Source organism: Marmota monax, unplaced genomic scaffold, assembly GCF_021218885.2.
Source record: "Marmota monax isolate L192 unplaced genomic scaffold, Marmota_monax_Labrador192_F-V1.1 WCK01_AAM20220418_F8-fsc00350, whole genome shotgun sequence".
Classification (NCBI taxonomy): Eukaryota; Metazoa; Chordata; class Mammalia; order Rodentia; family Sciuridae; genus Marmota; species Marmota monax.
Genome location: NW_026692257.1, coordinates 448,675 through 473,799, shown reverse-complemented (window position 1 = coordinate 473,799; position 25,125 = coordinate 448,675). Strand labels below are relative to the sequence as shown.

Below are 25,125 nucleotides of genomic sequence, written 5' to 3'. Positions count from 1 at the left end.
ATCCAAATATTTTTAATGATTTAAATGATTTAATTTAAATTCTGTAAACAGCTGTTGAGGATTGTTTTAATATGTGAACAAATAAGGAGGTTAACAGATCTGTTTGTTTACTTTCACCTTTCCTTTTCATTATATTTAATAATTCTGTTCAGGATAATGTAAATTGTTCAGAAAATTGTTTTCTCAGTCCCTGTTGGAATGTTACATATTATTTTTTAGCCTTCATTGCCAGAATTCCTATCTTCATCCCAGTGCCAGTGAAGACAATGATAAAACCAAACTACAGCTTCGTTGATAGCTATCACAGTAACCTGTGTAAACTGACACATCAATGAATAATAACTCAACAAGTAATGCTCAATCAAGGAGTCAATTTACTTTGGGAGGAAATGGACATATTGATAGATTCCTCCACTTTGAACTGCTTGCAGAACTTGCCTGGACTATGTATCACTTGTGTACATTGTGAACTATCTGTTGGTGCAGCGAATTGTGGTAATGCTGGAGTATCTTTGCTGATGGTGTCATTGGTGGTACAATTTTTCCAAAGGAGCTGTCAATTGGCTTATTGTTGTGGCATTTCTTATCCTCCTCCATTCTGCTAGTAATGGTCTAAAGTTTGGGGGCCAACAGAGGTGAGGCAAAGAACCTCACCCCCTCACTGGCACTAAGGCCAAATTTGGGGGCCAACAGAGGTGAGGCAAAGAACCTCATCCCGCCACTGGTGCAAAGGTCAAATTCAGGGGCCAAAAGAGGTGAGGCAAAGAACCTAACCCCCACACTGGTGCATAGACCTATCCACAACTATGGTGGTAAGCTGGACCAGTAGTCAGTGATGGGTAAGATCCAATTGCAGTGGTACCAACCTAAGACAGGAGGCTGACTCCTTGAGGTCAGCTCATCTGATGATGGGTAAGGGCCATATGTAGTATTGGAAAGACTAACAGGCAAGATCTCTAAGCCAAATGCTTTGTATTTAATTAAACAGAAGGAGGGATATGCTGAGAACCGTAGCCAAGTAGGAATGATGCATGGCATTTTTGCCAGAACAGAGTGGTTGAAAGGTGATACCAGCAAGCCATTGAGATGATAATGTTTATGTTAAGCTGTGTATTCAATTGCATATTAGACCCCTGCTGTCTGCCTTGGCCAGCTACTTTGGAGTTCTCCTCCTACTTTGGAGTTCCAAGGGGATTCCCTGAGAGTTCCCATTGGTTGGGGAAGTTCCAGAGGAGGGATTTTCCAGAGGAGGGATTTCTGGTTGGTGTGTGGTGTGTGCCTAGAGAAGGCTGAGTGCATGGTGTTCACAGTGGTGTGGAGAATAAAGGACTTCCTGTTTTGAACCTACAAGGCTGTGTGGCAGCTCAGTTATTTTGTGCCCAGCCAGACTGCTGCACTTTATGTTCTGGTCATCTGCCACCAGTGTGCTTCAATAAAGGCTTGATTTGATTATACTGCAGTTTATGAAACCCTGGGATGAAGCTTTAACTATAACATTTGGACGCTGGTCTGGGATCCATTTCTTCCCTACCCTCAAGCCAAATTTGCTTCCAAAGATGGGCCTTTGGACCTCGGCCCTGGAGTAGAGGGAAGCTTCTGATAGGAAGTTCCTCAGCCTCACTCCAAGGATGACTCCAATCTGTCCTAAGATTCTCTGAAAAGTCTCCTGCCAGCTTTGGGGAGTTGACTCTTCTCTGGGGCAAAAGGTCAGATTGGACACAGTCAGTTACACCTTCCCAGGGACAGGACAGGAGGTCTCCCTGAGAGATCTCATCTGTCTGTATCTGGGGCCCACTGGAGGCCTCCCTGGGAGGCCTCATCTTTCTGGGGGCAAGATGAGATGTGGTCTCTGCCCCATTAGAGGTCTCCCTGTGTGATCTCTGTGATTGTTGCTTGTCCTGTGTCTGTTCTGCTCTTTGTCATTTCTCCAGTATCTTCTTGATGTTTGTCATTTGTCCCATGTCTCTTCGCCGGTCATTTGTCTTGTGTTTATCTCTCCCTGTGTTTTGCACTGGGCCCTTTTCTTCTTCTCATAACTGCTCTTCTTTCATCAGGACTCCTTTGCTCCACCAACATCACAGACAAGGAAGCGCTTCAGAGATTTCCACCTGGACCCCTTTAACTTGTTTTCTTAACAATTTTCAGGACTTTGTCTGTTGGTTTGTTTTTGTTTGTTCCCTTTGTGTTCTGTATTAATTTCTACCTCAGTTTTTTTCTAATGGAAAAAAATGGTTAATATGGTTTTAACTGTGCTCACTACAGCTTGCATTAATATGTAAAGTGCTGCCAACAGGACTAAAACAATTGTCAAAAGTAAAAGCTAAAGGTAAAAAGACAAAGGCATTCTAGAGATTGCCTTCATTTAGGAACTGGGCCAGGTGGCCAACAGGGTAAATCATGTCAGCTCCTTTAGAGGACAGAGTAAAACTAAAGTGTTTTATAAAATTATTTTTCCTAAATTGTATAACAAATAAACATAATTTTGTCTAGAAAATTTGGCTTTTGTCTCTCAATATTTGCAAGCATAAATAACTCCCAACTACTAAAAAATGGTCTAAAGATTTTTTTCAAAGTCAGTCTAAAAGTTGGTGGCTACTGTCCCAAAAAACAGAAAAAAAAAAAAACAGTTAAAAAATGGGACCCCAACCTGGGGGACTCTCCCAAGGAGACCAATAAAGCTGCATCTTTGGGAAGTTACTCCAGGGAAAAATAAGTCCCCTTCATTTGTCTATGTTCCCTCAACTCTTTTCAGCTTTCATGAAAATGACCACCTCAGGAAAAACATGAGAAAACTTTTAAAGTTCTAAATTTGTTAAACTCATGATTTTGATCCACTATGCCTAGTTTATCATGTTTTTCTGATTATACTCTGCTTTAGTGTAAGGCAAATTTACAAGGGATAACTCTCAATCTAATAGGTTTTTAAAAATAAGGTACAAGGCCTTTGTTTGTCTGTGTGCTTTGTGTGGGTGCACCAGTGTACTGTTGGTCTACATGTATTGTCGTGTCTATATATTTGGTACAAAAAAAATTGACATATGAGCTCATAAATTAAAATTAAAAAAAATGGATCCAAATACTTTTGGTTAATATGATTTTAAAGGTTCAATTCAAATTAGAAAAATAGATAAAAATATAAAAAATATCTTTAAAATAACTAATACACAGTTTTGTTTCAAGATAGTAAAACAGCTCTTAAAATGTTAATATCTATAAAGTGACTGATATCCATTGTCTCTAGGATTTTTATTCAACAGAAAAAAAAGATTACTAATACTATTCAATGAACTTGTCTCATACCTTGATTTTTAAAAAAAGATATAAAAAATATATCTAAACATGCATAAAATTAATCATAAATGTGTTTGTTAGATACATATAATTGGTACAAAGTGAAAATACTGAGTATTAAATATAATATCAAGTACTCTTAACTCCTTAAATTCCATAAGTTAAAATATTTAAAAAATGTTCGTGTTTTTATAAATTGGTAAACTAAAAAAAAATATTTGTAATTATTTTGTGTTATTACAAAAAATAATGTTACTATAAATTACAAAGTCCCAACAGATTTAATTCTACATTCAAAGAGTCAAGATGTTTCAACTGTATTTCAATTAAAGTACTGTAATTACCAAATATTTTATCTTATTAAAATAGATTAATTTATCTTAATTCAAAAATTTATAAGGATTATTTCAAGGTACAAAAAAAAACAATGTGTTAAAAATTATTAAAAAGTTCTAAATATAAAATATATTTAATGAAACATATTAACATGCAAAATGTCTTTATGTTGTAAAGTATAATTATAATACATCTAAGTAAAATACAAAAGGGTATAATTAAGTAATATAAAGGTCTATAAATAAAATACAAATTTTAAAAGGTTTATATGTAACTACTTTGGTTATATATGTAACCCAAATATTTAAAACTATTCATGTTGTTCCCTAAGGACAAATAATAATGTAAACTTCTAGAAATATTAATTACATTATGTCTGTTAAATTTTATCCACCAGAACAAGTAATCTTGGAGAAATTAAGGTTTGTACATCTGTGGCTAAACAGCAACTGCTATTTTAAAGTATTGTCTTACATTACAAAGTCTAGATTTTCCTTTAAAACAAACATTGGTTAATATAAAACATCAATAAAAGTGTGGTACTTTACTCTTCTTTACAGATTAATGTTCATATCTTTCAGGTATACAAGTCTTTAAGGTAAAAACATTAAAAAAAAATTCAAGCTGGTATTATCCAAACTAAAATTGTCTTTAATGGTAATTTAAACTTATAAAGACAATAGATGTTATTGGGGATTTATTTATATTATTAGATGTTTTGTGACCAAATCTTATGTTACCTTTTACACTAAGTTATAATAATTTAAAGATATTTTAAAAGTAATGAGAGCCTAATCTATTTTAAAATTAATATTATAAAATATTTTGCCACTTTACCACATTAAAAAAAAATGTTATGAGCTCTCAGCCTTTCCTTAATTAATGTTTCAGATGTATGTCATATTGTACTACTAACATTCGTACAAAGTCAGGAAGCAATATATGTAATTTTTATAAAATGATAACTAAAAAGAGACACAAAGATGAGCTTTAAAACTAAAACACTTTACCTAAAATTGTGAAGAGCCCTGCCTTACCTGAGATAAGGCTCTACCTCCCACCTTAAAACATATCAAAATAATTTCAAGTAGGCCAAAATTCAGTTGATGTAAAGTTATATTAAAAGATTAATTTATTGGAAAGAATATTCTGATCTCAAACAAAAAAAGTATAATGTATAACTTAGCAAAGTTTCAAAATTATATACAAGCTAAATATGTCTTTATTATTGTTAATTTCACTTTGTGTATTCATTATAACTTAAAGAAAAAGTGACCACTACACTCAGAGCAACCAAGAGACCTTTACTGTGACAATGTCTGATTAACACAAAAGAGAGAGAAAGAGAAAGGAAAGTGAGTGAGAGAGAGAGAGAGAGAGAGAGAAATAGAGAGAGAGAAAGAAAAAAAGTGAAAAGGAGAATGAAAGGCAGGGAAAGTGAAAGAAAAAGAGAGAGCAAGAGAAGAAAACCTGACAGGAGAGAGTTTTTATAGCCAAAATCTAATCTGTAAGCTGCCTTGTTGGCACACAGTTGGATAATACAGTAGTTGCTAAGGTGTCATCTTCTGCCTTCAGGCAGATCTTCAACATTACATAAATTAATACATAAAATAAAAGATTGTGTTATGTAAAAATTAATTGTAAAGTTATAAATATTAAAGTTGAAGCCCAGTATTCTTACTTCGAAACTGGTAAAACTGAATTGCTGGATGTTTAAGGCCAAATTTAAATATTAAGGTTTAAATAAAGAAGCCAAAAAAAAAAAATCAATATTTGGCTCTTGCCCTCTGAGTCAGCCTGAATCCAGGACAGGGGAAAAGCTTTACAATTCTGGGCCACATAATCTCCTGATAAGGGAGATTAATGAGACCACTGGAGAACAAAAAGCCAATGAGTGTCCATGCTGCAAAAGAGGAAGGTCATTTAAAAAGGGAGCCATGCCTGATGCTTCCATGGGAAGCCATGTGGTCAGCAACACCTTGACCCATTCTAATGCAGATGACATTAGCAGAGCTAAAATTCTGCTTACAAGTTCCCCAAAATGTCCTCCAAGGATACTTACCTGACTCTTACCAATAGATAGGAACCAGGTCAGTTTGACCAGCTTGGTCTTAAACACCTAGAAAAACAGTTAAAAGCAAAGCACAGCCATTCCTGGACATTTAAAAAGAAACAAGTTATTTTAATGTAACTTAAAATGCACACTTGTGTTTCACACCCCTCAAAATGAGTAAAGCTGGAGGCAATAAAAGAAAAATTCTTAGGCAAAAATGCCTGATAACTTTCAATAAAAAACTGTCAGAAATTTTTAGTCAGTTTAAGGCCTACAGACCTTCGTAACTTCCTACAAAATAGATGTAATCAACATTTATTAATATAATTATATAGCCCTAAGTAACAAAGAAATCTTTACTGAACTCAGAGGTAATGCCAAAAAGATATTTTTTACAAAAGTCAGATGACATTAACTAAGTTAACTAAATGTTGTATCTGCATTCCTGATAATTCTGACAATGTTAAAGATTTGTGTCTTTTTTTTTTAAGTGCCTTATTAGGGTTTGTTTAGACCTTGTTATGGGGACATTTTCTCAGGTCTTCCACCTCCTGGTAAACAGTTATTAATTTCTGTAATTTTCATGATACTTATGGACAGGTTCCAGATGCTACAACTGCTATTTTGTATTAATCTTATTTCAGCACTCATGTCTTTTTGTTTTTCTCATAAAAGTGCCCACCCCATGTGAATTTACATCCCATTCTTCCTGAGCCAGATTTTTACCATGGACCCCTTTACCCACTCAGTTTCTAAAAAGGGGCTCCAAACTGCTTGTCCTCTTCACATCACCCCCTTTCAGCTGGAAGTAGCAAAAACGGTCAATGCCCTTTTCGCTTATGGCAGTTGGAAGTCCCTAATGTTAGAAAAAAAAAATACAGTCAATATAGATGTCGCCAATATGTCTAGCTCAGGAAGATGTACCTGGGAAACTGCTCCCAACGTCATCCTAGGTGATCTCCCAGAAACAGACACTTGCTTCCACAACCCAACTTATAAGTTGGAAAACTCCCCATTCACCAAAAACTGTGCTTCCCGGGTCCCAATTTGAACTGCTTGCCTAAATCTCCAAATGCTCAATAACTCTGAACTATGTAACCTACTATTTTGATGGAGTATAGGTAAAAGAACACCTGGATTTATTAAAAGGCCAGACCCCACTGATTTATCAACATAGACTGGCTGCCCCCATTTTAGTACCCCTCGTAACTGGCTTGGAAATATCTACTGCTTTAGGAACTGCAGGTCTTATCACAAGCTCTAAAAATTTTAAGTCCCTCAGCCATCAAATAAATATAGATTTAGGAAAACTAGAAATGCCAATCTCCAAATTGAAGGTTTCACTAGACCCTCTGACAGAAATAGTCTTACAAAACAGATGAGGTATAGATGGTCTCACTCTGAAACAAGGAGGACTTTGTATGGCTCCAAGAGAAACTTGTTTCTATACAAAAGATTCTGGGATAATAAAGTACAGTTTGGTTCCTTGTTAAAGGAAAGAAATGAAGCACTAGAAACTTCAGCTATTGGTTCCAAAACCTATTCTCATGATCCCCTTGGTTGAGTACCATCATTTAAGCTATAATTGGGTCCCTAGTCCTTCTCCTGATTGGTATTACTGTAGGACCCTACATCTTAAAAACCCTCCTAAATCATACACAAGAATGCAGGTGAGGGCAGACTTATGGTCTTGAGAGCCCAGTATAGTCCCCCAGACACAAAAGAATGAAAAAACAACAACAACCAAAAAAAAAAAAAAAACTGAGGCCTAATTATGTGGAAAATTGACATCAAACCTACAAATACCAGTGGAAAATGTGATAGTAGGAGCAAAAGTGAATCCATTTTATTTTATGACTTCATCCTGTAAAACAATCATGCCAAGTAAAAGAGTCATAACTGGGGCAAAATGTTCTTTTCTTTTGGCTATAGAAACCTTTAAGAACACAAACTACCTAATGGGGTATTGTTTCTGTAACTAGGGTAATGAGGCTCTGTTTCTGCAACTGGGGTGACTGGGATAACTGTGATTGGTTAGGCTTCCCTCGGCTTGACTGCACTATCCTGCTTCTGTAACCTGGCTTGCTTGCATTGGGTAGACCCCTGGAACATCCCTTTTGTGGTTTTCAGGCTTCAAAGGAGTGCCCTTGCAATTTTTCGGGGCTGATCAAGGGAACAGCTTTATGTTCTGGTCAGCCGCTACCAGTATGCTTCAATAAAGGCTTGATTAGATTATACATGAGTTGTCTGGAAGTCAGTTTATGAAACCCTGGGATGAAGCTTTAACTGTAACAATAGAATGCAATTTTTTCAAGGTAAACATTATGGAAGGGCTGTACAGATGCCTTGGAATATGAGAACATTCATATCACACTAACTGCATGCATTAATGAGCAACTACAAGTACTCTGCATACATAGAAAAAGTTTGTATATTCTGTAAAAACTGGAGCTTCTCTATCACAACAACTACAAACTTTATGTGTATATAAATAAGGTTATAAATTTCAAATGCACAAAATACCAATACTTGGTATCCCCATTTAATATTTGTTTATATAAACAAGACTGCACATTTATAAGATCTTGTGTTGAGCAGACAGCCCCACCAAAAAAATTAGAACAACTTATTTGAAACTGGTTTAGAAAATTTATAATCCACTAAAATCCAAATTCTGCTTGACTAATTGCTGGATTCTCTGTCATGTACTTCCCAAGATTAAGAATTCATTGTAAGACCATGTAAGCAAAGAATAAATGTGATAGCAATTGGACTCCCTAATTGTGTCTATGGCCCATGTATATTAGAAGCATTGTCCATGATCTTCATACTCTGAGGTTGCTTTGATCTGTGTACCAGGTTGTGGGAGGTGACTTTGAACATTGTAGCAGCACTCCTTAGCTAGCACAAGGGTGCTGTGGCAGTGGCCCAGGGTTCAGAATGGAGAGCATATCTGTTTACTAGGTTTTCTTATCTATTCTGCCCCTGATTTATAGCTGCAGTTTGGGAATTTCTGTCTTGACATTTTGTCAGTTCTTCTAGGGCCTTGGCTACATGCCTGTAATGTAAGCATCTCTATGTCATTTGTATATGTTTAAATATGAGGATGTGTTTTCTCTTTTGCCTGCATTTACTATGCATTTTTTTCTTTATCAAGTATCCTAAAGGGGCAAATACCACATTACCATATCAAAACAGTTCATGCATAGGAAAGGAGTTTGTTAGCCCTCTGGTTGGGAAGTTTAGGCTGTGCTGAATCCCTAGACCACCAGGTCTTTATCTTTCTCACTTTTGCATAACTTATCTTGGTATGTGCTGGCATTTATCTGGGGCAGATTTTCCCATGAGCTTAAAACACAGCCCTAGAAGATTCCAGGCTAACATCTTGCTTATAATGAGCAATCTCAGAAGAAAGAGCAATGCTCTGTGGACTGGCAACTTCTTAACAAAAGCTATTTTGTTATATTGAGTTATCTGACCATTCCAGTTGTGTATAGCTCCTGGGACAGGAGGAAGAAAGGTGGACAGGCTGAATTGCAGCTTATATGTTTGACATAGAAAAGCAGCTATGGACAGATCTTGGCCTGGACTGCCTGGGATGAAATCCCTGCTCAGATCCTTAATTGCTATGCCAAACCCAGTAGGTCCCTGAAATATAATAACAATAATACCTGGCATGCAGGATTGCTTTGAGGATTCAGTGAGCTATGTCTGTAGAGTATTTGGACAGCTCCTAGCATGGAGTAAGCATAACATGGCTTTGGGGTCATTGTCAGCACAGGTGGTTCTCCTTGGGGGAATCCAAGCTTTGTGGCACTAACAGAATCAATGAGACTCCCCAGTGACAGTTAAGCCACCTCTTTCTTATAGCCAAGAGTTTGGATGTGGAGAGAAGGTTAAATTGTAAGAAAATATGAATCCCATGAGAAATCTACAACAAATCATGATGTCATAAAATTTCATCAGTTGAATAAATGTCCTGAGCTCAATTCCCATCATTTCTTTCAAAGGTTAGTTGTTTCTCAAGCGGGACCCCTTTAAGTGAGGCAGAGCTGTGGGCTTGAGGTGAAAAATGGCTCATATTGTGGAAAATACAACTGAGATCTACACATTCAATACATTATTCAAGAGTAAATGCAATAAAACAAAATTCTAGTTCATTATGTCTCTTTTGTAACAAAGCCATGTGCTTTACTTATTTGAGAATGAATGTACACAAAAAATAGGTGAAAGATGGCTGAACTCTTATCTACATGAGACATGGATATATTTCTGTGCAAGATGCCATAGTTTTTAGAAATTGCTGAGAACAGTTTGCTGAGAAATTATTCTTTCTTATCTTGAAGGCCAACAGTCAAAGACAAACCAACCATGGGGTTGAAGGGTTCCCGATAATTAATAGTGTCCTGGATATTCTGTATTTTAGCCACATTTCTGCCTTGTAGCTACACATTCATTATTGAGTTATAAACTTTATTTTGTGGAGGCTGAGCTGAGGAGACATCTATTAACAATCCTCAGAGGCCCCAGGGGCTTCGGCTTTGACCTCTCTTCACTTCCAACCAGCTCCTGAAATATTGATATTTTGGGTGTGTTTGAAAATATAATTTCTTAATTTTAAAAATGTGCCTGGGTATTTCTTCCCCTTCTGATTTTCAAAAGTAAAAGTAGCATATTCCAGAACTCACCCTAAAAAATCTATTTTTTCTTAAAAAGTTATTGCTTCTCTAAACACAAGATGTCATTCAAATATGTTCCATAATTTGTTTATGGAGACATTCTATCTGTGTTTATTCTAAATCTAGAACCAAAGAATGACTGGGCAATACCAATGCTGCTTTGACTGTTTCAACTGAACAAAGTCACACAACACCGTACTTTATAAATTATATTATAGTGATATATAACCGTTCTTTGCCAATATAATCAGAAGAATAGGACATCTGATTCTTAACCACTTGAGGAAATTAAGAATCTATATAATACACTAAAGAAAAAAAATTAAAAAAGAAAAATACAATTTAAATGGGGTATAGAATTAACTAATATTTAAAATGTTCTCATTTGTTCCTTTTCAATATTATAGTTTCATATTTCTTTTTAAAAAGAACTAAATTAAAATATAGTAATTGTTATACTATGTTCCAGAAAGTCAAACATCCTTAACATTTCTGTACATGTCCATTTCTCAGTCTTGTGCAAGACTTAGCAATTCATGAAACCAGGGTCACTTTTTGCTTTTCCTGCAGAGTTGATGATGCACATCAAACATAGTCCCAATTCCTCAAGAATCATGCACTCTTCTGCTGACTTTGATTCTCTTTTCTTGTCTACCTGCTTTGCCTGGGTTTAAAGCCAATTACTATGTCCTTAGTTATAAATATAAATGGCAAATTTCCTCTTCCACTATTTAAAGCCAGTGTTGGCTTAGTAAGCAAGTCTGAAATTATCTGAGAAGACAATTTAGTTTTCCTGATGTTTGTTGCTGCACTCTTACTTCAGCTTTATCTGCCAAATGCATCCATGTCTTTCTTTCTGGGCTTTCTTCAAAATTCTTATGGCCAACACATTTACATATTTAGGATCACATTACTTTTGCCTCATAGTACTCAGTAGTTTTTTAAGACTTCCTGACATTGGCAATTACATCCCTTGCTATAACATCGATATGCTTCTCCCCCTTCCTTTTCCCTATCTTATGCTTAAAAATCTGTATTATTGTCAAGGCATGCCTTTATTGCCTTTTGCCTTTCATTTTCATGTTCCAAATTGTTATAACAATTAGCACAAATGCAACTGTTATAAAATTTTCCATTTACAAATCAATCACAGTATAATTCCAAACAGTGATTTTGTAGAATTACAGGGCTTTCTGGGCTGACTGGCAGATACAGATGGGATTATGCCATTGAATGGAAGAGTTGCCTGGGTCTGGATACCAGATGTTTCAGTAAAATTAGAGCTGACTACTATACATACATATGAAGACTGCTACAGCTGAGCAATGTACTGAGTTGGAAGCATTGCATAACCCACAATCCCTGTTCCTGAAGCTGGTAACAGGACAGTACCCCATGGCAGGTTAGTGAAGTTGGGCTGGATCTGTGAGATCCATATCCAACTTCAGTTGGGGTGGAAGTTCTTTGAGATCCAGATCCAACTTCAGTTGGGGTGGAAGCCATTACTGTGGTTGGCTGTTAGTTCCTATCTATGAATCCTGACTGATGGATTTGGGGACAATTTGTTGTATAGCCTGAGCTTGGACAAATGAAACTGACATGTGCACTGGGGTTGTATTAACAACCACTGTATTTGCTTCTTAAAGAGGCTTAATGCTTATACTGGGATTCTGACTAACTGGTTGGGTTAAGGTACTAGCTGTTATGGCAGTAACAAAGAAGAAATTATGAAACTTCCTTCCAGACACTTGTATCTGCTGGGCATTTGCCAGTAGTTTCAGAGGAATTGAGAGCAATTTCCAGAGGAATACTTGTCTTAAATTGTGACATGATCACTACTCCAACAGTGATGGTCTGTACATCTAATTTCATTGCCTGATTTGGTGATTTCAAAGGTGAGATGGCTATTTTATTTGGCATCTGCATTGTAAAATTAAAAGTTGATGCAATAACACCACTTTCAGCTATTTTTATGGTCATTGATGGAGTTCCAGGGGTAGACTGTGAAAGAACCCTACCTGCAATGTCTGATGTTGTCTTTTCTGTAACTGCTTTACTATTAATTGGTTTTGCAAAGATCATCTTCATGATTAATGAAAAGCATGTTGGTGTTTCAGGCTTCTTAGCAATCTCATCTGGCACCAACTCTATCACCCCATTTAATTTCAGTGTCTATCATGGCTATTAGATTTTACACCTGACATTTCCAATTATACAGTCCTGTCCTGTCTATATATGTACTCGATATCAAACTGGCATTTAAACAAATTGGCACTCATGAATTAACATTTAAACAATAAATGGTGCCAAATAATTAAATTCAAATCAATTAATTAAGTAAAAATATAGATATCTTTAAAATTATAATTCAGAATTTTTTCTAGGTGGCCAAACAATAAAATCTTTATTTCTAAAAATACCTAAAATATAATACAACATCCTTTGCTTCTAACAAATTCAATAGCTGTACATATCTCCAACTCCCATGGACAGCCATGAGGACAAGAGTGTGTTTCTATGTCTTCAGATAAGGCAGACCACAACCCTGATTACTTCTTCCAGGACCACCCCCAAATTTGGCTGAGGGACAGCCATTGCATCTGAATTGTAAAATTAAAAGTTGATGCAATAACACCACTTTCAACTATTGTTATGGTCTTTGATGGAGTTCCAAAGTAGCTAAGATTATTTTGGCTATTCCCTCCACAATGACACCATGCCCAGGAATGCCAAAACAAGCTGTAGAAACTCAGACATTTGGTCATGAACAAACGTGCACAGAGCAAATGAGCAGAACATTGTGAACCAGCAGGTGTGTGTCAGGGAAATTTTGTTGCCACCTTCAGTATGCTGTGCATCCTGAAGCAGCATAGGTTTAAGCCTTTTCCAATCAAGCCAGAGAGGAGCTCCTCCAGGTCACACACCCTTTGGTTTGGTTTAGGCCAGGCCAAGGCAGAATTTATCAAGTGCCAATCTTTACAGTCATAATATCACCAAGTTTGATGTCACTAAAATTCTAAAGCTCTGTAAAATTTTTTAAAGAGCTAGTTAATTATATATTTATATATGTACCGCTTGCCCTTTTGTTTAAATTACTCATTCCTTTATCTTCCTTCCCATCCCCTCTCTTTTTCTTTTCTCCCTTCCTTCTTTCTCTCTTTCCTTTTCTTGCAGTGTTGGGGGTTATACTCCAAGGCCTTGCATATCCTAGGCAAGATCTCTACCACTAAGCTTCATGTCTAGCCCTATTGACAATTTCTATAGAAGTGATATGAATTATTTCTGTAGTAAAAACTCTCATGTTCAACTATTTTAACAGTAATTTTAGAAGAGTTGCTAACATGAGCACAAATCAGTTGTGAAAAATTACTTTAAAAAATACAGCATATGTAATGTTTCTAAAAATAAGCTTAAAACTTGAGATGGTTTTTATGTCAGTTTTTCTAGACTACTATTTAACAGTCTTCAAAATCTTTTTTCAGATGTTATTTTTTTTGAATTCTCATAGAATGTAAAAACTTCGAAGTAGCCTAGTTTTTATAAATGTATAGAAAATAGAAAAAATATGATATGATGCTTTGAAATGGACTTAGCTTTGGAAGGTGAATTATGTTTTTATTTCAATAAAGAGTCTATTGCTTGATGTAAATAAAAGACATACAAATATATTTTTTCTTCCTAGTTATGCTTAATTTTTAATAAGCCAGAACTAATGTTTGAAGGAAAAAAACTCACTAGAAGTCATTCCTTTTCTAAGTGTCTCTAGATACATGAAAAGTTCAAAGGCATTATGCCACTATGTATGATTAGAATAATTATAATTCTATTGCCAGAGCTATATCAATGTAAAATAAAACACTTATCTGTAACAAATGTAATTTTGTAAGGTTATGAATATTAATTGCTTTGTAGTGAATATTTTACAATGTATATACCTGTGTCAGAATCAAAGTATCACTGGGCATGATATCAAACACCTGCAATTCTAGCCATTTAGGAGGCAGATGCAGGAGGATCATAAGTTCAAGGCCAGCCACAGCAATTTAGGCAGGCCCTAAGCAATTTAGTGAGACCCTGCCTCAAAACAAAACAAAACAACAACCAACAACAATAACAAAATACAAGAACTTCAGGGGCATTTCAGATTGAAACCATAAAACCAGGTGCTATCTTCTACCACCTTCAGACACAATAGGACTCAGCAGATGCCAGCAGAATGCTTTTGAACTTCCAGAGCCAAGAGCTAAATAAATGTTTTTTTTTTTCTCTGTAAGTTAACAAGGATGATATTCAATTAAAGCAACACAAATCAAACTAAGTTTCAGAGAAATTACTGGTCAAGGCATACCCCTAAAAAGCTACAGTTCAGGGACTCAAAAAAATGAGAGTAGCTTCTTTGTATCTACTGCACCTGTATGAATCTATTTCTTTAAAATCAACTTCCTGATTTTTTCCTCATCTGAACATGCAACTCAATCACACTTTAGTAATATTACTAATAATATTCACTAATAGTGTTATTCTCATCATTACATGGAGAGACAGAACAGACATCAAATGCTGTTCCATTCCTTCCCACTCTCTTTTACACATTTTTAAGTAGGCAAAGAAGAGTTAGAATTCTTAAACATAATTTTTCTTTGAAGGAAAGTATGATTTTGAAATGGCAATAATCTTTGATAGCATATCAAATAAAAATAAGATACTGAACCACACTCAGATAAAAAGTGAAGTCTGGGGCAATTAACTTTGAGACTTTCCACTCTGCAACATGGTCACCTGGTCTTACCACTTATTTAAATTTGAGAAATTTTTGCACCATTCATATCGTCATTCTCCAGATCACCAGAGATGATGATGACACATGCAGTAGTACATGCACTTCATGAATGTTTCCAGAGTTCAGAAACAGCTATTTGTGCACATTTGTAGAATTTGTAATTTTATTTCCTACCAGTATTCTAGTACTGAACAAATTTTCTTTGCAAAATGCAAGCATTGTGTTCTAGGAAATCAGTAGAATCCTATATGTAGAAAATGGTAAGCTGGGTGTGGTGGTACATGCTCTTATCCCAGCAGCTCAGGAGGCTAAGATGAAAATATTGTGAGTTCAAATCCAGCCTCAGGAAAAAATGAAGTGCTAAGTGACTCAGTGAGACTGTGTCTCCAAATAAAATACAAAGTAGGGCTGGGGATGTGGCTCAGTGTTTGAGTGTCCTTGAGTTCAATCCCTGGAACCCCCCTCCTTTCTGACACATGTTACCCTAGGAAATGGAGACTCTTCATTCCAGAGAAGCTACTGTGCATAATTTGTTAACTGAGAGATGTCAACTTGCTTGAAAAAAAGATTCACCATCACAATACCATAAGAAGTTTGAAGGAGACATAAGAAGACTCAAAGAGAGATGATATGGGCATGCAGGGAGTCTAAAAGATGATTCTTTTGAGTCACAGCAGCATCCATGAATCAAATATAATCAGTAAATGCTCTCATGATTAAAATGATTGTTACAGTGGAAAATAACTATCCCTCTTGGTGTCCATCACTTGACTTCCCCAGGCATCACCCCAAAACCACACACAAATCAATCAGACCACCCAACCTCCAGCACTGTGGCTGCTAGTAATTCTTATTCACTGGCAATTATGCTAAAGCAGTTGTAAACTATTTTTTTTAATTTTTTTTAAATTTTTTATTGTTGGTTGTTCAAAACATTACAAATTTCTTGATATATTTCACACTTTGATTAAAGTGGGTTATGAACTCCCATTTTTACCCCATGTACAGATTGCAGAATTATATCAGTTACACATCCATTGATTTACATATTGCCATACTAGTGTCTGTTGTGTTCTGCTGCCTTTCCTATCCTCTAATATCACTCCTGGGTATCATCAGAACTGCTTAAGTAACCATTTTTTTCACCGTTAAAAACTCATACACTTTTCCCTTGAGCTATTTCACAGTTTTTTAATCCTAAGAAATACTAGCATGTGAAAGTAAGATCCAGGTTCATGAAATTCATCTCTTTCCTCTAGTAGGTTTTCACCAAATTATGCATGTTAAATTTCATTTAGAATTCATTCACAGCCTGATTAAAGTCCTAAGCTGAGATGCTAAAATATTTTAAAATAAAGAGATATAAGATTTGTACATAGATGGTGCCAAACTGTATGTTACAACAAAATTCATCATTCACTTTTGGGAACTATGTATTATTAATCTCTTTTCTGATCTCAATTAGAATAATAATCCAACAATGATAGTAATACACAGATCATTAATGAAAAGAGAAAAAAAAAATGGTTCCATTTCTGGAAATACTCCAGTTTATTAAACCACACAAAAGTGCAGTACTTAAAAATTATAGAAAAGACCCCAAAATGTGACCATTTATCCTTCTGATTAACTCTAAACTGTATGAATTGGTTACAAATGGGTACTACACAGTCAGTAAGAGTTTGTCTTATGGAAAATAATTAAAATAAGTAGAAAGATGTTTGAAAGAAAATATCTGCATTTGAATACAGAGATAAAAGTCTTCATTTTCAAAAGAAAATGATAAGCTATTTGTAAATTTACAATTCACTAAAGCCATATCACCATGACTTCATTACCTAAAGTATTGTAACAGTGTCATTAAATTTTATTTGCCAAACAACAGATTAGAATATATCCACACAGTTAACAGTATTTGACAATAAAACAACAAAGAGCCATGCACAAAATGATTGGTCCAAACAGGAACAGTCAGAGCTCTGAAGATGCAGGGAGAAACAGAGATGCCCAAGAAAGGCTGTTTCTAGAGGATAGGAAAGGTAGCAGAATACAACAGTTATTAAACCGATGTGATTCTGCAATCTGTATTTGGGGTAAAATTGGGAGTTCATAACCAATTTGAATCTAATGTATGAGATATGATATGTCAAGAGCTTTGTAATGTTTTGAACAACCAATAAAAAATATATTGCACTTGGATTTCTGTTTTCAAGTTCAAAATCTGATGAGGTGCTAGGTAAAGCACAATGTCATCCTCAGGGGAGTTACAAGTGAAAATCATTGACTTATCTCCACAACCACGATTTCCAATACCTGTAAAAGCCACCATACCACAGCAGCTGAGCACAATTATATACTCTTGTCTAAAGTGTTCTTGACCCTTTCAGCTTCTCCACCATGTTAGCCAGCATCTTCTGAAGGGTCTGAACCATGAGGAACTGCTCTAGTGCAAAGGTACAGATGAACAGGTCCTCTGGGACATACTGCAAGGAAAGTGGGAGAGCCATAAGTATGTCAGCAGTGTCAAGCATCCAGGCCCCATCTACCCTTGGTGTCTTCCAGCTGCTGTCAGAGAAAGAGTGATGGTGGTTGCTGTTTCTGCACTCTTAGCTGCCCATCACCACAAAACACTGTCAAAACTTCTTTTGTTTGAGAACATGCCATGTCTAGAGTGTATATCTTGACACACACTGAACTGGAAGTTTGTCTGTAGTTCCTGCTGTTCTCTAAAACAGGGACTATTACTACCACCAGATAATAAGAAAACAGAGAAGATAGGTCAATTTTCTGAAGTCACACAGTCACAAAATAATCATTCCAGGCTTGAAAGTTGGATTTTTCAAACTCTCATATATTTGTTTCAAACTTACCACGTATTCTGTTGATTTAAAAAATAACATTTAAGGCTGTGCATTTGCAGGCAGTGGCATACTTTGTATGTGTGCATGTGGTGGGGGGGCAGCATAGAAGAATCTTTTGGCACCATGGCTTCAGAGACACAGCTAACAGTGGGCAAGATTGTGCTGCCCAAAAGACCACAAACAAAGAGGAGCAGTAAAGACACAAGAGTAAAATCTGAAATGCATGTTACACAAATAATTTTAAGAGCTGGACACAACTGTGGGCATTTCTGAAGACTCTTTGTCAGCAAAGAAGATCAAGATGATGAATCTGCCTTCTTGGATCTTTTGGAGTGTCCTGGGTGTCTAAAACACCTCGATGCTTCTGCAAAACTCTTGTCTTGCAAGGACAAGTTTTTTGAATGATGTTTGCTGTGGATCCTAGGTTAACTTGGTTGATCTGAGTGGAGCTTCCTTGTTGGCTTGGGTTCGAGGAACTTCCCAGTGATATCCTGCTGGACAGACTTCTGGATAACATCAAGCAGAGGCCTTGGAAACCTATTCCTGATGGGGGCAGTGGGGCCAACTTCTTAAAGGAATTAAAGGCTCAGGGCAGCAATATGGATAATTGTAGCACAAATGATCTACAGGGTTCCCAGTATGGACAGCAGCCTAAGGTGCAAGCCTGAAGTCTCCAGTGAGGATTACACCTCAGTTACCATGTGCCAAAGAATTATATAACTATTCATGAAAAGAACCTGGTGACTTTAAGTTTACCAAAATGACATCATTATTTTGTGACTTATTGATGAAAACTGGTAACATGGGGAAGTCAGGGAGATCCATGAGTCTTTCCAAATCAATATTTAGCAGATTATTAAACAATTACCTCAACCCCCACCTCAGCGCAAAGCACTTTATGACTTTGAAGCAAAAGACTTGGGAGTGGACAAAGATTGCCTTCTATTTGCAAAGGATGTTTTTCTGACTGTGATCCACAGAGTATATGAAAACCAGACTGAAGGACTTTTGGCAGACAAAATAGGCATACATCCAATTCCTCACATTGAGTTTAACCCAGCTGTTAAGCAGTTGATGATATGGGATAAGCCTCTCATGACAGAAGTTGATGCTGGAGCATGTCCCTCAGCAACAGCCCAGAGCAGCACTGCCTCAAAGCTCCCTGATACCAAGAAGAACACCAAAAAGTGGCACTCCTTCACTTCCCTCACAAGAACCCCCAATTAATCAAGATTAGCCTCCTGTCCTCATCATTTCCAGCAAACCCAGAGATGCTGGGAGGATCAGGGAACTGTCTGGGTATTCCTGCAGTGCCCCTCCTCAAGTTCATATGAGTACCATTAAGTTAACTGTGACCTCATTCTCAAGCAGCTCAGTGACAACTGGTTCCTCATTCACTTTCCCATTGGATATCCCCTATCCACCTGCCATTGGAACTATGAATCTTTCCCTCTACCACCACATCTCCTGGCTGTCATTGTCCTAACCTCTACACCAACAGGTAATACTGCTGGTGTTGCTGCTGAAATCGGACCCAGACCCATGGACCTATCCACTATACAAATTGCACATGTTGAAACTCAGACTTACCCCAGTGTGTATGTGGCCATCATCCATACACTCCCAGAAAGATGAGCTAGAGCTGAGAATAGGGGAGACACTTTTAGTGATTGAGCATTGCCAGGATGACTAGTTCAAACGGATGTCAATGCATATCATTGAGATTGAGGTTTTCCTTGGCAATTATGTGACATCTGTCACAAGGGCAGTGGTAAATGTTACCCAAGCTGAAGTTCCTATGTCTACTATGGGACAGACAAGTTAGGGGATGACAAAGGTTAGTTCCTCCATTGAATCAGGGTCTTCACAAAAGCTCCAGGAAAATAGTGTGGCTAAGCTACCCAGGGTTGTCCCTCCAGCTGTAGTGTCAGCAGCTCACAAACAAATAAGTGGTCAAACTAAGGTACTGTTGCACGTGCCTGGGCAGATGACAGTCAACCAGGGTCACAATGCAGTGAGGGCAGTTGCAGCACATAATCTAGAATGACCCACAGTAGCACTGATGCCCACCCAGGTACAGAATGCTACCTGCATCTTTGGGCCTGCCCCACCATTTGCTGGCCTCCACACATCCTCTGCCACCAGTGGCAGGCTTTGCTGCCCATGCTGCTGCTGTCAGTTTCAGTCAAGCCTGTGCCTCCTGGCTAGTGCTTCAGCCACTTTGTTGACCTCCCCAAGCATCACTGCTGCCTCTCATGAATCCAAGCACAGCGGCCAGACAGTGACCATTATCCCTGAACCTCCCATGACTCCACATGGTTCTTCATCAGCTCATGGGTGCTGTTCAGCAAGCAAACTGGACAAGGAGAGTAAGATAGAATAATGGGGTTACTGAAGTTGCCTTCTGGTGCTGCCAGCAAATGGAAGACCTGAGTATCCCCTCCCAGCATTTCTGAACTTGAAGTGGAGCTGGAAGTGGGGCTAAATGGTGGTGAGTGTCCCCTACATGGAGCCAAGCATCCTTAGCTACCACTTGGGTGAGGCCCTGTCAGGGCTGGCTACTGCCCCATGGATGGGAATCATCCAGACACTGCAGCACCAGCAAGAACAGCCATGAACCAAGAAGCTTTCCATCTGAAGATTAACTGCCTGGAATTTACAGTCCCATTGCTCCACCTCCTCATCAAGCATGTTCCTCACTGGGTCCTATCATGAATGAGCCTAGCCTGTTGTTTGTGAAAGGTACTAGGTGGAGGTTTCCTATACTCCCCAGAGTGAGGCAGAACTTTAGAACTTAAAGGAGTTATTATGTTTGTAAAAAGTGAGATGATGGCTGGTTCAAAGGCACATTACAATGCAATGGGAAAACTGGGCTTTTCCTAGGAGGCTTTGTGGAAAACACTGGAGGAGATAAACACTGAGAAGATTGAAAATCACATCACACAAATAAAAAGCACAAAGCAGTCTGATGGAAAGAGCACATGTGTGGACTTCCAGAAGGTCAAGAACTGAGCAGAGGGTTGGTGTGTGGCTCCCGAGTCTCAGCACAGCCACACCAGCCAGAAAAGTAAAGTAAGTGTCTGGGTTTCACCACTCAGTTGGAATTGTAAGGTGGGACTTGTGCTCAACAACAATTTTTTTGTGTTTCTTTTGTTTTGTCTTTACAATTTATAACTAAAATGGACAGTTGTTTACAAGGCTTAGCTAATGTATTTGCTTCTTTTAAAACTGAAATTTTCTTGTGATATAAACTCTTTGGATTATGATTTTAAGAAATTAATTTATAAAATGAGAGCCAAGGAGAAGCTGGATTACCTCCTGTTTAAAGTAAGAGATTTATTGTGCTGTAGAATGCATCTTCCTTCCCTCACCTCTGTTCCCCATCATTACATTTTACTTCCTTAAGACAGAACTGTTAGGTCTCTAATTTCGGTTTTCCTCTCTGGGAAACTAAACCTAGAACTCAGTATCAGTAAGTGCCTGTAAGGGAGAAAAAACTCAAGAAAAGAAAATTTAGTGCTTCTTTCTTTCTAGTTTGATCAGGAGTCAACCTGAAGAATTAATCCTCAATTTAATCTTATAGGTTTTTAATTTTTCAAGAATAAAACCCATGAAGTGATGGGGAAAACAAAGACAAGCATTGACTAAAAACGCATTCAAAAATTCAGAAATAATATTTAGTTTTATAACAGAAGCAGCACAATTCATTGGTGTTGAAATGTAGGCAACATTAATCTTATACATCCTGTCAGGGAATGAGTATGAATTGTAATTTCAATTTTACCCCACAAACTGTATGTCCAGAACATTTGTGAGATGTGATGGTAAGTGATGCTCTTGTGTTCAAGTCAAATGCTGAAGAAACAATGTAAAAATTTTACATCCATTCATTGTGACTCTTTGTCAACAACATTGCATGTCCCAAAGTAACATGGATGTACATGAAGTATACATATTATTGCAATTTTCTGCTGAGGTAAATTTGCATTCAGAAATGACCAATGCAGGAAATGTAACATAAACAGCGTTCTCCACCCCAAAGCCACTCCTGACCAGGGTCTGCTGAGTACACTTGTTCCCGCCCTGGCTAAGGTGTCCATTAGCCATCACAGAAGTCATGAATAAAAATTCTCTTTGTATTCTAAGCAGACAGAAGGAAAGGAAGAGTTATCCAGAAGCTCTTCCATGGAAGCTCTTGAAGGCTTTGAGGGAGTAAGTGTGCCCACACCTTACAACTGTGGCAGAATCCAGCTGAGTCTACCTTTTTATATTTATATCCATTCTTTGTAATTGTCCTCTTCCACAAATTTTATTATGGTGCCATGCAGTTAGGGTTTGTGGGGTCCTGAAAACAAAAGGAAGGACAGCAGCCTGGTAATGAGGTTGTTACCACAGTTTTCCAATGGGAACTAAGTATTGAAACAACAAATTGAAACAGAAAATTAAGAGTTAATGCTTGGAAATAGAAAAATGGACTGAAAAGACTTCATTCAATAGAAAGACTAGATTAAAAAGATGTAAAATGTGGGGCTGTGGCTGCAGCTCACTGGTAGCAAACTTGATTGACAAGTATGAGGTCCTGGCTTTAATTCTTAGCACCACATATAAAAAATGAAATAAAGATCTATCAACAATTAAAAAAAAATGTAGGATGAGGTAGAAAATGAAATCATTTCTAAATTAACCACTGATTTTATAAAACACTCTACATTATGTTCCTGTGTTTTGAAGTTAAAAAAAATACTGGGATATCCACGTAATACATAAAGTTTGGTGAAATAAACAAGTTAGGCACAAAAGTGGATGCCAGCTTTAATCTGTGTAAGTTGACACCAACGTGTCATAATATTCTTTATTTTAGGAAATCAGTGCATTTTATAAAAATTTTAAAGTATAAAGATTACTACAGTTTGAGTTAATTTTCACCTGTCTTTTTTTCATATTTTAAGCTATGTAATTGACGTATTTCTTTCAATAGTTTCCTACTATAAATTTGTCTAAAATTTCATCTGTAGATAGATCATTAGCTAATATCATGTATGGGTTTTCTATTGGTTTTTTGGAGACACTAGATGAATTTTGTAGTAAGGGCTTGTTACATAGTCATATGAAAATAATAAAATCATAATTTATCATTCATTTTTATGTTAATCAATTGAGGACTAGATAAAATTTTTCAAGATTCAAATTTAATGTTCAAACTTAAAAAAATAAATAACATTTAAGGGACAGAGAAAAAATACTTGCCTCAAATTGATAATGCAGTTAAGCAATTTTTGCTGGTGTGCAATATTCATTTGCACAGCTTCTGTTTAGGCATAAAGATTAAAACTTCCACTCAGTTTCACATTTTGCCTTTAATCTGGGGTACAGTCATTGGGTTCCCTATTCTGCACACGTGTGCTGCTTTATTTTCTCATCAATCATTTTCCTTCTTGTTTCTGTTAGCCTTCCAATAAAATCAATACCATACATTCTGGAAATCTCCAAAGGTGACTGCCATAGAGAAAAAGGAACCAGGATAAGAACTGATGGGTGAGTTAGAGAACTGAGCCTTATTAATCATGCAAGCTTTGCTGGAGATAACCAGGGTCTAGGATGTACATAGTCCAACTGGATATGAGCTGGTGTTCAAAAGATATTTTGATAACAAATGGATATTATAAATACATTAAACACAAAATAAAACCAAGACTGTCTTCTCCATAAATGGAATATTCTAATAGTAAATCTGACAAACTAATTTAGATACTGGAAAACCAATTCCCAGACTCTGCAAAAGCTGTTTCTAAAATTTCCTTGGAATGCTTTCAGACTGAAATTCATTAATTTCCTTAAAATCAGCATATTAAGATAGCTAAGTGCATGTTTTCTGTATAAACAGACCTCTGAGCAAAAATCCTGATGGAACTACTTACCAATTCTTACCTTTCTATTTTTTTTAATTCCCTCCCTTAAAAAGACACCATCATAATTATACCACCTTCCTAGTGTTGTTGTTAAAAATAAGTAGACATTGTACATGAAGAGATTATCATAATTTCAAGAACACACTGAGAATTTAAAATAAGCAAGGGAGAATCAATGGTCTCACATATGATGAATTCTCTCCAGTTGGGGCACATGAAGCATCACTCATTTCTTAACATGTATTTAAGATTTAACAATGTATTTCTTAACAATGTTCTTATCTGTATTCTATTTTGACAGTTATAAAATAACACAAATCTGTGATTATGCACCTGCCTATATCATCCAGAATGTTTTAGCATTTTCATGGCAATTTCTACATAAACGTTCATATACTGGATATTTGTAAACTCTTTCATGCCTTTAACTCCAATCAAACTGTTCAAGTATTGACTGCTTGAACAGATTATAATCTCTTAAATATCCTCAAAACCTATGCAGGTTTGGAACAACTTCATTCTGCCAAGCCAACTTCATGTTTCCACAGTCACAGTCCTGCTGCAGATACTCTCAGAACATGTGAGTTAGTGGGAAGAAACCTGCCAGTATCACTAAAAATCAATGCTCTGAGACTTGGCTTCTGACTCCTCTCACTGGGCCACACCCTTTCTCCCACACATGTGTAATATAAGAGCTGTCAGTAAAAGACTTACTCTGTCCAGAAAAACTTGAAGCCATACAAGTCAGATCTTTGTGACACTGTCCACTTTCTCTCAAGAGCATCAGAATTATTTCTACAACTTTGTACCATTAAAAGTCAACTATGGAATGTATTCCTCAGATCAAATCTATACTTCTCCAAATAACCTTGACATGTTTACATTTATATTCACTATAGCATTGATGCTGAGACTTTTTCTACTTCCTAAAAATCAGAATGGTCACTGGAAAATAAAGGATCCTATTTATTAACCAAAGACCAACTGAATGGCTCAAACCCAAATGACTCACATCACCTGCACAGCAGAGATGGCCTACCATTTGTGATCATCCATGATGGAAGCTCCAACCTGCAAGAACATGCACAATAACAACTTTAGTTTTAAATTTTTCCTCCAGTCTCATTACTGAGAAAGTTCATATTTAGAACTTCACTTTGCAAGAACTTTGCTTGCCCTCACTGTGACCATACTCCCAAGTCATGAAAGAAATCTT

General features: G+C 36.8%; 2 pseudogenes; one reads left to right on the top strand and one right to left on the bottom strand.

Moving 5' to 3' along the window:
- Positions 1–10,885: 10,885 nt before the first annotated feature.
- LOC124089704 (protein lin-54 homolog) lies at positions 10,886–18,125 on the bottom strand (annotated as a pseudogene).
- Positions 18,124–19,693, top strand: LOC124089696 (E3 ubiquitin-protein ligase SH3RF1-like; annotated as a pseudogene).
- Positions 19,694–25,125: the final 5,432 nt, after the last annotated feature.